Raw genomic sequence first — 12829 nt, 5'->3', positions numbered from 1 at the left:
GGAGAAGAAAAGAAAAGAATGGACTCAGTAGAATTTCTGGTGTATTTTTGTTGAATGACAACATTGTCTAACTGAATTAATGCAACCTAGATTGTATACCTAAAATGGATGAGAAGGGGGGTGTGGGGGGGTGGCTTGGGAGGAGGGAGGGGGGAGGGAGAAAAAGTCACTGTAAATGTGTGGAAAAGAAAAAGTGTATAGCATGGCTATTGTGATTTATGGTGTGAAAAATAAAAAATTAAATAAAAAAAAAAAAGAAATCACATTGAACCAAAACAAATTCTGTGGCTACAAAAGCAGATCACCGACTAGGTATTCTGCAGCAAATGAATCATTTATTGCACTGTATAAGCCTTGCCACTAAAATTACACCAGGTGTGGTGGAATATTCTCAATCTGTTCTCAAGCTCAAACAGCATCTGCAACAAATCAGCTAACTTAACTGAGACCTCACCAACCCACCCTGAGCATTTACTCCCTCGAACTGTGGCTGCATTTACAAAACGTACTGCAAATCCTCTTCTATTAAGAACACATCTCCCAGAACCATGACATCAATGACCAGGACAAAAGCAGCAGATGGGAACATTACTCTTGAAGGCTTTTCCAATTAGGTGTCCATCACTAATGTGAAGAGAGGAAAAGTAAAACCCGAAATCAACTGTCAATAAAAAATATTCCATTAATACCCATGCACAATTTTAAAGCTAGAAGCCCCGCAACTTCTTTAGTTTTAACTAAAAACAGCTGTTATTCAATCATTACCAATTTAGCACAATATAACCGGAAATAAATATTTTAAATTTGGGTCCAAAAAAAAAAAATCTGATGTGTTAGAAGACTAAAATTCTTGATACCTTGCTCAACATTCGGACAAAAAACTCAAGCTGAGTCTCTCAAAGTAGAAGGCATCAGTCAACCCCAAACTTCAAATATCTTAAATCCATGCTAACCAATGGATCACAAATACCATTAGAGACCTGTAAACTTTCATGAGCTCAGGTGCCGATGCCAATTTAAGCTCAGCATCAGAAGGGTGCAAAAACACACAGTAAATGCTGGAGGAACTCAGCTGGTCTCGCAGCATCCACAGGAGGTAAAGATATATTGCTAACGTTTCAACCCAAGCCCTTCAAGGTATTAGCAAAGAACAGGAAGTTGTCAGAATAAAGACTGAAGAATGACAGATGGATATAACCGAAGAGGTGAGAATTGCTGGGTAAGGCGGAAGGGGGAGTTTAAACAGAAACCAAGAGAAGTCAATGCTAATTCCATCCGGTTGGAGGGCACCCAGACAGAAGACAGGTGTTGTTCCTCCAATTTGCTCATGTTCTCAGTCTGACAGTGACTGAGACTATGGACAGGTATGTCAGCAAGGTAATGGGACAGGGAATTGAAATGGGTAGCGCAATTGTGGCGGACAGAGCTGAGGTGCTCAATAAAGCAATCTCCCAGTCAGTGCCCAGTCTCTCCGATGTAGAGAAAGCCACAACAGGAGCACCAGATGACCCCTGCAGATTTACAAGTGAAGTGCCTTGGATTCTCTTAAATGCCCCTTAAGCTTCAGCTTCTAGCACCAGCCCTGGCAATGCATTCCAGGCACCAAAAACTCTAAAAACCCTGATGACGCCTCTAAACTTTCTTCTCTTCACTAGGGTGTGTGCCCACCCTAGGATAAAGGCACTGGCTGTCTGCCTTATCTATGCCTCTCAGAATCTTGAACACCTCTAGTCTCCTCACATCCTTCTTCGCTCCAAAGAGAAAAGTCTTAGCTCTGCTAACCTTGCCTCATAAGACTTGTTTTCCAATGTTATACTCTTCGAACCAAAGAACACTACAGCACAGAAAAAATACCATTCGGCACTTCTAGTCTGTGCCGAAACATCATTCAGCTAGACCTGCACCTGTTCCATAACCCTCCAGACCTCTCCCATCCATTTATCTATCCATTTTTAAAATGAGAGTGAGCCCTCATTTACGACATCAGATGGAAGCTCATTCCACACTCCCAATCTCGGAGTTAAAAAGTTCCCCCTAATGTTCCCTGTAAACCTTTCCCCTTAAAACTATATCCACTTGTATTTATCTCTCCTAATCTAAGTGGGAAAAGCCTACTCACATTTACTCTATTTATACCTCTCTCAATTTTATAAACTGCTATCAAATATCACCTCATTCTTCTACACTCCAAGGAATAAAGTCCTCACCTGTTTAATCTTTCCCTGTAACTCAACTCTGGAAGACTCTGCAACATCCTAGTCAATCTTCTCTACACTCTTTCAAATCTTATTGACATCCTTCCTGTAGTTTGGCAACCAGAACTGTGCACAATACTCCAAATATGGCCTCACCAATGTCTTACCCCACGGCCTCACCATAACATACTTTGATTTATGAAGGCCAAGATGCCAAAAGCTTTCTTCACAACCTTGTCTACCTGTGACGCCACTTTCAGGGAATTATATATCTGAATTCCCAGATCCCTTCGATCCTCCGCACTCCTCAGTGCCCTGCCATTTACGGTACACGTCCTACTAAAATGCAACACCTCACACTGGTCAGCATTGAATTCCATCTGCCATTTTCTGGCCCATTTTCCCATTTGTTCCAGATCCCTGTGCAACTCCTCCAATTTTAAAACCCTTCTAGAGTGAAAAAACGTGACCGCAAAGGCGAAGATTCTGCCCTTGTATGCAGAACTTGCCATCATAAATGTTCCGTGAGCGGCTACAGGGCGTTAACTCCAATCCCTCTTCAACCTAGTGTCGCCAGTGGAGTGGTGCACTTCGCCACGCATCATAAATGTACTGCTGCTGCAAGCAACTGGCGAGGGGCAGGTTGATAACGACACGATTATGCCGTCAGCCTTTGACACAGGAGCCACCACCAGGCCTTCCACAGTGATTGGTGCTGGTGTTAGGGCTCCCACCTGCCACCCAGAAATGTCCTCTTCTCATTTCCCCCTCTGCCCCTCGCTCCTTCATCAAGGCCATCGAAACTGAGGAGCAGGAGGACAGTGAGGAGCCGAAGGCCCAGCCGGGGTAAGGAGAGTCAGAACCCATCAAGCCACCAGGGCCAGAAGGTGAAGGGACCAAGGTGCTGAGCTCTACAGCCCAGGAGGAAGGATGACAGATGCTAAGGAGTGGAGACGGAGAAGTAGAGCCAGGGACTCCGATGGATGCAGAAGGGAGCGAAGAGCTGGAGGAGAAGTGCCAGGCAGAAGAGCTGGAAGGCTGATCAATGAATGTCTTCGTTACCCATAATCCCCCATGCAGCTGAAACCACTCTGCGTTTCCCAGAGTGGTTCCAGTCTTTTTAGGGCAGCTCTATAAAAAGGCAAGTTCTATCTAAGTACACCTATGATATTTTCCCTGATGATCAATGCCACTCCTCCCCCTCTATCACATCTGAAACAAAAGAACCCCAGAACAATGAGCTGCCAGTCCTGCAACCAAGTCTCACTAATAGCAATAATGTTATAATCCCACATGCCAATCCACGCCCCAAGTAAGTCTGCCTTTCCAACAATACTCCTTGCATTGAAATAAATACACCCGAGAACATTTCTCTCATGTACAAACCTTTGATTTCTGTCTATACATGCAGTCATTTATCCTTCTCCACCTCACTATCTAACGCTCTGATTTCCCTCTTCCTGCTAATCTAGTTTAAACCCACTGGAGCAGCATTAGCAAACCTGCCTGCAAGGAATATTGGTCCCCCTCCTGTCAGATACAAACCTTACGGTCAGAACAGGTCCCACCTTCCCTGGACGAGAGCCCAACGATCTAGAAACCTGAAGCCATGTGTTGAGCTGCGTTATCCTCCCATTTTTAACCTCACTGGCACATGGCATGGGTAGCAATCCGGAGATCACTACCGTGGAGATCCTCTCCTTCAATCTTCCTCCCAACTCTCTGAACTCTCCTTTCAGAAGCTCCTCACCCTTCCTACTCAGGTCACTGGTCCCTATATGGACAATGACTCTAACTGCTCACCCTTCATCCTGAGAATGCCATGAACTCTATCTGAGATATCTCAAACCATGGCACCAGGGAGGCAACATAACATTTAGGATGCTCAATATCCTCCATAGAACCTCTTACCTGTCCCCCTAACTATGGAATCTCCCATCACTACAGCAAACCTCTTCTCCTCCCTTACCTTCTTAGCCACAGGGACCGGATTCCGTTCCAGAGACCTGATAACAATGGCTTGTGCTGGTCGGTCATTCCCCCCTCAACAGTATCCAAAATGGTATACTTATTATTTAGGGTAATGCCTTCAAGGGTGCCTTGCACTGCCTGTCTGTTCCCTTTCCCTCTCCTGACCATTACCCATCTACCTTCCTCCTATTTCTTAGATGGAATAATGACCCTGTAACTCCTATCAATCACCCTCCCCTCTGCATCACGAATGTTCCGGAGTTCATCCAACTCCAGCTCCAATTCCTTAACTTAGTTTACTAGGAGCTGCAGCTGGATGCACCTCACAGATGAATTAGTCAAGGATATCGATGGCTTCCCTGATAAACATCGCTCACTCCCACTCCTCCTCTCTATCTAACACTACAGCTCCTTTTGGATTTAGTTTTTTTTTTAATTACATAGAACTTGTGCAATTCTTCCGTTCTGAAGTGTCTCCCTACCTTCCGGGAGTGGAACGACCAAAACTCCAAATATCTGTATCACATCTCAAGTTCAAACAGAATACATGAAGTGCGGTATTTAAGCCTATTCATTAGCCCATTGTTCACTGATCACCAGTTCAGTTTAGACTGCAGATGATCCGTGAAAATAACTAGAGGTCGAGGAGGTAAAAATGTTGGAACAGGAATGAGTCCATATTCCTGTTCTGATTCTTTTTACATAGACTGTGTTCTGGGAAATTGGGAATAATTTTCTGGAACGCAGCGGCTGTGTAAAAAAACCGTATGACTCTCTGCCCTAATATGCTGGTAATTTAGCTGCTGGGGATGGCAAAAAAAAACCTGATTTTGCCAATTGCAGGAAAAACTTTAGAAAATTCCTCCTTATTGGCAATGAAGCAGAGCTCCAGAAATTTGTGATACACTACGAGCAAATCTTATTCTAATTTTATTTCTTATCCTAATACAATCTCCACTCAGTCGAACTCCCACTCTTCTTGGTCAAGCTCTTTACTCAAATAAAAAGTGCAATTACAAACCAGCCATAATAACCTCAGTGGGCAAATTTTCAGATTTATTGTCAGAGCATATACATGACATCACATACAACCCCAAGATCCTTTCTCCTGCGGGCAAGGAAGAATTACCATTTATTATTAGTGCAAAAAAAAAACTGTATAGACAGAAACCTTTGATTTCTGTCTATACATGCAGTCATTTATCCTTCTCCACCTCACTAACATATACATGTTATATATACATGTAAACAAATAAAAATGTAAACAATGTGCAGTATAGAGAGAAGAAAAATCAATAAAGCGCAAGAAACTCCTTCAATGAGTCCCTGAATGAGTTTGTTGTTGAGAAATCTGATGGTAGAGGGGTAGCATCTATTCCTGTACCTGGTGGTGCGAGTCTTGTGGCACATATACCTCTTTCCTGATGGAAGTACAACAGGGCGAGCGTGTGCTGGGTGATGTGGATCCTTGACGATTGCTGCTGCTCTCTGGTGGCAGTGTTCCCTGTAGATGTTCTCGATGGTACGGAGGGCTTTTACCAGTGACCTCCTGGGCTGTGTTCACTACATTTTGTAGGGCTTTATGCCTAGGGTACTCGTGTCCCCATACACAATCAGCACACTTTCCACCACACATCTGTAGAAATCTGTCAGGGTTTCCAATGTCATTCCAAATCTATGCAAACTACTGAGGAAGTAGAGGCACTGACATGCTATCTTCACGACACCATTGGAGTGCTGGAAAGCTCTTTCGAGAGAGTGACTGGTCAAGAAAATAATAGTCAAGGACAGAATTCAGTTTCTTGGACATGTGTATTAACAAAAGCCAATGTGGATTTGTTAGATGTACTAATTCTAATGGAAATGTTTGATCAAGTAACGTGGATGATTGATGAGGGATAGGTGATTGAGAAGGTATATAATGACTTTTTTTAAAATGTATTTGATGAAGTACAACATTATATAGCCTTGTCATTAAGATTGGAATGAAAAGGAACTTTGGCCGGGATGATTAGATGATCAGCCAAGAAATAGCAAACAAGAGCATTAATGAAAATGTTTTTCAGAATGGAATGAAATGGAGAGTGGAGATCCCCAAGGATCAGCTCGAGGATTATTGATTTTCTTTATACATTTTAATGATGGGTCCATTGGGTGACATTTCAAATTTGCAGAATGGAGGTGTACTGAAAGGTGAGGTCAGTAATAGGTTTCAAGAAAACACAAATAGACTTGTAGAATTGACAAAGCAATGACAGGTGAAATTTAATGCAGAGAAATCCAACATTTTCATTTTCACAGAAGTAATGCAAAATAGAGGTACAATTTTTTTTAAATAGGTGCAAAATCTAATCTATAGTACAGGTACATAAACTTTTATCTGAAACCCTTGGGCCCGGACACTTTTTGGATTATAGAATAATAGTTAACGGCAGTAGGTGAAATAATCGTACTGATTTCACATTTACACCAAGACACACTCCAACTAGAAGTGTCTCTGGACTTGGGGGGGGGGGTTTGCAGCAGCGCTGGATGGGGGGCTGGTTTTCGTTCGCTTCTGGTCATCACTGTATAACTTCAACAACCTCTTTCTGCGTCTAAGTCATATATGGTGGTAGTTCCGACACCATGATCTTCAGTGAGACGTCGTACATACGGCACGATTAAGCTTCTGCGATAACTCTTACTTTCTACGCTTGTAGATAACAAGACATTTCTTTCTCCACTTCTCTCTGTTACCCTAGGGGGACTCTGCAGCTCTTTTTGACGCTTTCACTCTTCAAAGTCCGTGAATAGCAAAGGCACATCTGACTGGGAGGAGCAGAAACTCGGCGCTGAATGGGGGTGGGTCACGTTTGACACCAAACACAGCCTTCCATGGAAGAAAATAATGTTCAGCTTTCGGAGGTTTCAATTTTCAGAATTTCGGATGAAAGATTACGTACCTGTACTTTAATCGTTAGAGCAGGACAAGAAACTAAGTACTAAAGAAAAGCAAACAGTATGTTGGGGCTTTACAAAAGACCAACAAAGTCTAAAAGCGATGAAACTTGGCAATACTGTGGTTGTGCTCCAAGTGGATTATGATATTCCCCAAGACTCTACATAAAAACTGAGTGCAATAGAGATTTCCTGAATGATTTCAGGGACAGGGGACTTCAGGTTGAGGAACAGCTTCTTCCCACAGTCAGACAGGCCTTCATACATCAAAGTATTAAGTGCAGGGGATGTTGTGTTGAAGTCATACAAGACATTGGGGAGGCCAAATTTGGAGTATTATATGCAGTTTTTGTCACCACCGTACAGGAAAGATATCAATAAGACCCTTGCACTCCAACTAAAGCTTGACCTGCTAAGTTTCTCCAGCACTTTGGTGGATTGCCCGAGACTTTCCTGTTCAACGCAATAAGACCGAAAGTGTGCAGGAAAAAAGTGACAAGGATGTTGCTGGAACTTGAAGAACTGAGTTTATGGGGAAAGGTTGAATAAGTTAGGACATTATTTCCTGGAACGTCAAAGAATGAGGGGAAATTTGATTGAGGTATACAAAATTATAAGGGGTATAGATCGGATAAATTCAAGCAGACCTTTTGGGTTTGGGTGAGACAAGAACAAGAGTTAAGGGGGAAAGGTTTAAGGGGAATGACCTTACTGAGAGTAATGAGTGTGGAACAAGCTGCCAGCAGAGGTGATGTATGCAGGTACGATTTTGACATTTAAGAGAAGATTGGATCAGTACACGAATAGGAATGGTTTGGACAGCTTTGGTTCAAGTAGATGGAATAAATAGTCTAGCATGGTCAAGATGGCCAAAGGATCCATTTCTATGCTGTAGTGTTCATGTACATGGGGTGGCAAGTATAGTGTAGCGAGCAGTTAGTGCAAAGGTCAGAAGTGGAGGACTACCTGGACATTTAACTCAAAATGTTGCTGGCTATATTGTAACTTACGGCAGGTACCATTCACTCATCCTTGCTGGCCTACACTGGCAACCAAGATTTTAATATTCTCATTTTTAGTTTTCAGATCCCATCACTAATCTCTTCAAGTCTAAAACCCACAAAAATTCCACCAATCAAGTCCCCCGAGATTTAAATCACTACATTACTCAGGTAACCATGCCCTCAGCTGCCAACAGCTCTAATTCTAGAATTCTCCACGAAAACCATTCCACCCATCTATTGTCACTTAAGATGCTCTTTAACATCCAGCTAATCTTTTGATCCTGTCGCCCAATATTCCCTATGCTTGGCTCATTTTTGTTTCCAATCACCTTTAAACATAAGCTGCATTATAAAAGCATGAATGGTCACAGCATTATTAAAGCACCTGTCAAGAACACACAGTCAGTCAAAGACTGTTCTACATTTTATATATCCATCAAATACAAATTCAAAATTTGCCACCAAAATAAATCAGGTTCCAATATTAGCAAAACAAAGTGTTGTATATCTGCATGCCATTTTGTAGATAATCAGTCTGAACTTCAATAGACAATAGGAGCTGGAGTAGGCCCTTCGGCCCGTCGAGCCAGCACCGCCATTTTACAGATCATAGCTGATCACTACCATCAGTACCCCTTTCCAGCCTTATCCCCATAACCCTTAAAGAATTCACTCACAATCCAAAGATACACCTATTTTCATTATATACTATTTTTCCATTATACAAAAGCCCGAGATTGAGATTTCAAAGAAGGTTGCCCATTTAATCCTGAAACGCGTATAAAAATTTGTGGACATCGATGTTTTTCACTTTAAATTCCAATATCACAATGAAATGCATCTTTATCAACTTGTTGCACGTGATTAGTCACTCCATGGCTAGACTGAAGCAGGCAAGGCCACCATTACGTCACTTTCTACAGAAGCTCTATTGAGAGCATCCTGGCTGGCTGTATCACAGTTGCTGCAGAGAAATGGATCGCAGTCACTCCACAGGACCAATGGAGTCTCTCTCCCAACAACCTCCCCCGCCCCCCCCCACATCCTTGACATGATCTGAAGAGGTTGCACAAAATCATTGTGGATTCCTTCCACCCCACAGACAGCAACTTTTCAGCTGCTCCTGTCAGGAAAGAGATGGAAGAGGATCAGAGCCAGCCCCACCAGGCTGAGGAACAGCTTCTTCCCACGGGCAGTGAGATCGCTGAACGACCCAAGGAACGGCTCACAGTCACTGTCCGAGACTCTCATATTCACAAAACAATATTTATTTGTATATAGAAATACCTGTCCTGTATATGTATTGTTTGACTGTATGTGAGGTCTGTTGTGTGTCTACGCATTTTGCACTGAGGACCGGAGAACAGGCTGTACTTCTGCTAACACATGACAATAAACTTGACTTGTTTGCTGAACTGCCATTGGAGACTTAGACTGGAGTGTTCAGAATCAATAATATTCTTGGAGAAAAATTAAGTCAAGGTTGGAGGAGAAGTTGGTAAAAGCTTTTATTTCTGGATCTAATCAAAGCTCAGGGTTAATATTATCAAGAAAAGTTTACTGTCATAAATTCTGTCATGATCCTATGGATTGACCTCCAATCCATTTCTCACCGTACCATACTGTGATGCTGCCGGCCAGGACGCTCCGCAGAAGGTTGATGTGGCCTTGCCCGTTTCGGTCTTCTCAGGAAGTGCAATCGCCGTTGCACCTTCCTGACAAGTGAGATATTGTGTCTCCACAATAGGTCACTAGTTAAATGAACTCTGCTTTCTTCGCTACAGAGCTATGGATAATGCAATGGAGGGTGGTCGTTCCTGGTTCTTCTGAAGTCCATGATCATCTCCTTCATTTTGTCCACGTTGAGACTCAGGTTGTTACTTTCTCACTAGACCACGAGACTATGCCAAAAGGCTCAGTCACAGATAACCTCCACGACAGACATACTGAGCACAAGAACATGGGGTAACAGGCCCTGATTCTTGCACCTCACCCCCTTTCCTTACTCATTGCCAATATCCCATCTTTCAGTTCGCAGATCCTCCTATTACAAGATAAAGATCAAGCAATCACCCAAGATAATTATGCATGCTACAACAGTGGGCTAGAATCAAACATTATTTATTTCATTCATCCACGGATTGAAATTCCTTAACATAATCAATGATTAAATTTAGAAAAAGTTTAAAAACCCACGTCAGACTATCATCTGAAAATAAACCAACACATCTTTACATCCGCATGAATAAATGCTCACGTTAGTACAAATTATCTAGACTCTCAGAATCGAACAGGACCTCCTGAAAGCGAGAGACTGTGTATCTGCCTATTTTTTTTTAATTATTTGACAAACCAAAATGTTAAAAATTGCAGTAATGACCAGCCACCAAAAAAAATCCTTTCCCATTCTGAAAGTTAATTTTCCACCTTACATTAAACATTTCAATTCATCCATGCACAGCTGTGAACAACTGAGTCATTCTTAATTCTTGAAGTTCATTCACTTGGGCCTGTTTTCATCAAATCTACAAACAAGAGACAAACGTTTCACTCGATTCCAGTCAGGAGTGGAAAAACTGGAAACACTGCCTGCAGTTCTCTCCCTGCCACTGCAAAGACGAAGGACAACTGCAGTTATAGCCAAGGATAGCTAATCCAGCACATACCACTAATCAGAGCCAGGGCCTATATAGTTATTTTGCTATCATTTGCAGATTTTGATGCTGGCATTCGACATGGAAGAAAAGTGATATTTGCCATTTTCTTGTACAAAGAGAAAACATTTTTTGAAGTGTTCAAAACTGAGGGACTTTGTGACTGAGAGTGATCTAAAATCATGACTAATGGTTAGTACAAAAGCATAACGATCATCAGAAAAAGATGACAGATGCTGAAGGGGGTTGGGAAATATAGGCACATGAACATAACTGGAGCAAGACTCATTATGATATCACCTTGACCTCTTGATCTATTAATGCATTCTAAAGTATCCTCCTCCTTCATCACACTTTGCATCTGTAGCACATGGATACAGACAAGTCCCCTACTCCCAACTTTTGCCCCACACTGTCCCATGAGACTGCACTGATGTAATAAACTCGAAAATCAAGCTTTTGGAAGAGCCCTCGGAGCCATGTGTTAAATGCAACGGGTATCAAACATGTCAAGACATATGCCGTATATTGTCAAAGGGGTGGAGGAGGGGGGTCAGGCAGAGTTTGTAGACAAGTACAGTATGCACCATCTTCATTAGATATAGTCCCAAATCTGTGACAGAACTACGTTTAGAGTTAGAGGAGGCATGGTTGAGAAGGAAAACAAATGGTTTTTTTTAAGTCAACAGATCGTAGATTTTATTTAAATCACATTTCCTCGAACCTTCACATCAATGACGCATTTTGCACAATGTTCATTTTACCAAGTTGTTAATGCCCAAGCACAAAGTAAAAAACCTTTTACTTTGGCAAGAAAACTGCAATTGATAAACAAAGGTTGAAATCCTTGCGACAAAGATCACCCCCCAAACACGAAAATATCCAAACTTTGCATGAATTGGGTGGGTTTTTTTTTAAAATCACCCTCTCCAGGGGCTGGAGAGTTGAAATCACTCCTCCAACACATGGCTCACTGACACAGAATTCCACCCCCCCCCAATAAAAAAATAACCCCCCACCCCCACCGTTCTTGGCCAAGCACAAAGCAAAAACACCCCAGAAAATAATCACACAGCCTTGAAATTAATGTTGGCCTCTCAAGTTAACCACAAATATACAAAGAGAAACCAGCTTGGAATACAAATAAAGGCTCACCAAAAAAAAACAAGGGGGGGGGGGAGGAAATTCTACCTACCTTTTCTTTGCAGAGAGACAAACATGGTATTATATTCTCTTTCCTGGGGAATTTTAAATGAGTGGCTAGCAGACATCTTGTTTTCTTCTTCAATCATAGGGCAGAGGGGAGGGGGGGATTAAAGCAAAGAGGATTTTTCTCCCTTTCTCTGCTCCCTTGCCCACTACCCTCTCCTTCCCCCCCCCTCCCTCCATCACAGGGCCCGACTTGTTTCCCCCCCCCACCTCTCTCTCAAAGGGCCCATCTCCCTCCCCCTCACAGGGCCCGTCCCCCCCCCCTCCCCCTCACAGGGCCCGTCCCCCCCCCCTCCCCCTCACAAGGGCCCGTCCCCCCCCCCTCCCCCTCACAGGGCCCGTCCCCCCCCCCTCCCCCTCACAGGGCCCGTCCCCCCCCCCCTCCCCCTCACAGGGCCCGTCCCCCCCCCCTCCCCCTCACAGGGCCCGTCCCCCCCCCCCTCCCCCTCACAGGGCCCGTCCCCCCCCCCCTCCCCCTCACAGGGCCCGTCCCCCCCCCCTCCCCCTCACAGGGCCCGTCCCCCCCCCCTCCCCCTCACAGGGCCCGTCCCCCCCCCCCTCCCCCCTCACAGGGCCCGTCCCCCCCCCCCTCCCCCTCACAGGGCCCGTCCCCCCCCCCCTCCCCCTCACAGGGCCCGTCCCCCCCCCCTCCCCCTCACAGGGCCCGTCCCCCCCCCCTCCCCCTCACAGGGCCCGTCCCCCCCCCCTCCCCCTCACAGGGCCCCGTCCCCCCCCCCCTCCCCCTCACAGGGCCCGTCCCCCCCCCCCCTCCCCCTCACAGGGCCCGTCCCCCCCCCCTCCCCCTCACAGGGCCCGTCCCCCCCCCCCCCTCCCCCTCACAGGCCCGTCCCCCCCA

The 12829-nt window shown here is 44.4% G+C and overlaps 1 protein-coding gene across 3 annotated transcripts in view; it reads right to left on the bottom strand.

Moving 5' to 3' along the window:
* arhgap35a (Rho GTPase activating protein 35a) overlaps window positions 1–12126 on the bottom strand; it is a 112853-nt gene extending 100727 nt beyond the window's left edge. For 2 of the 3 annotated variants that reach the window (XM_069909291.1, XM_069909293.1), the window contains exon 1: window positions 11960–12126. The gene's annotated coding sequence lies outside the window, so the exon portion shown is untranslated. Of the gene's footprint in view, window positions 1–8116; window positions 8396–11959 lie in introns of those variants that run through there. The other variant, XM_069909292.1, reaches the window with a different exon arrangement.
* Between the last annotated feature and the right edge of the window lie 703 nt (window positions 12127–12829).

Source organism: Narcine bancroftii, chromosome 13, assembly GCF_036971445.1.
Source record: "Narcine bancroftii isolate sNarBan1 chromosome 13, sNarBan1.hap1, whole genome shotgun sequence".
Taxonomy (NCBI): Eukaryota; Metazoa; Chordata; class Chondrichthyes; order Torpediniformes; family Narcinidae; genus Narcine; species Narcine bancroftii.
This window is presented reverse-complemented; position numbering and strand designations above follow the sequence as displayed.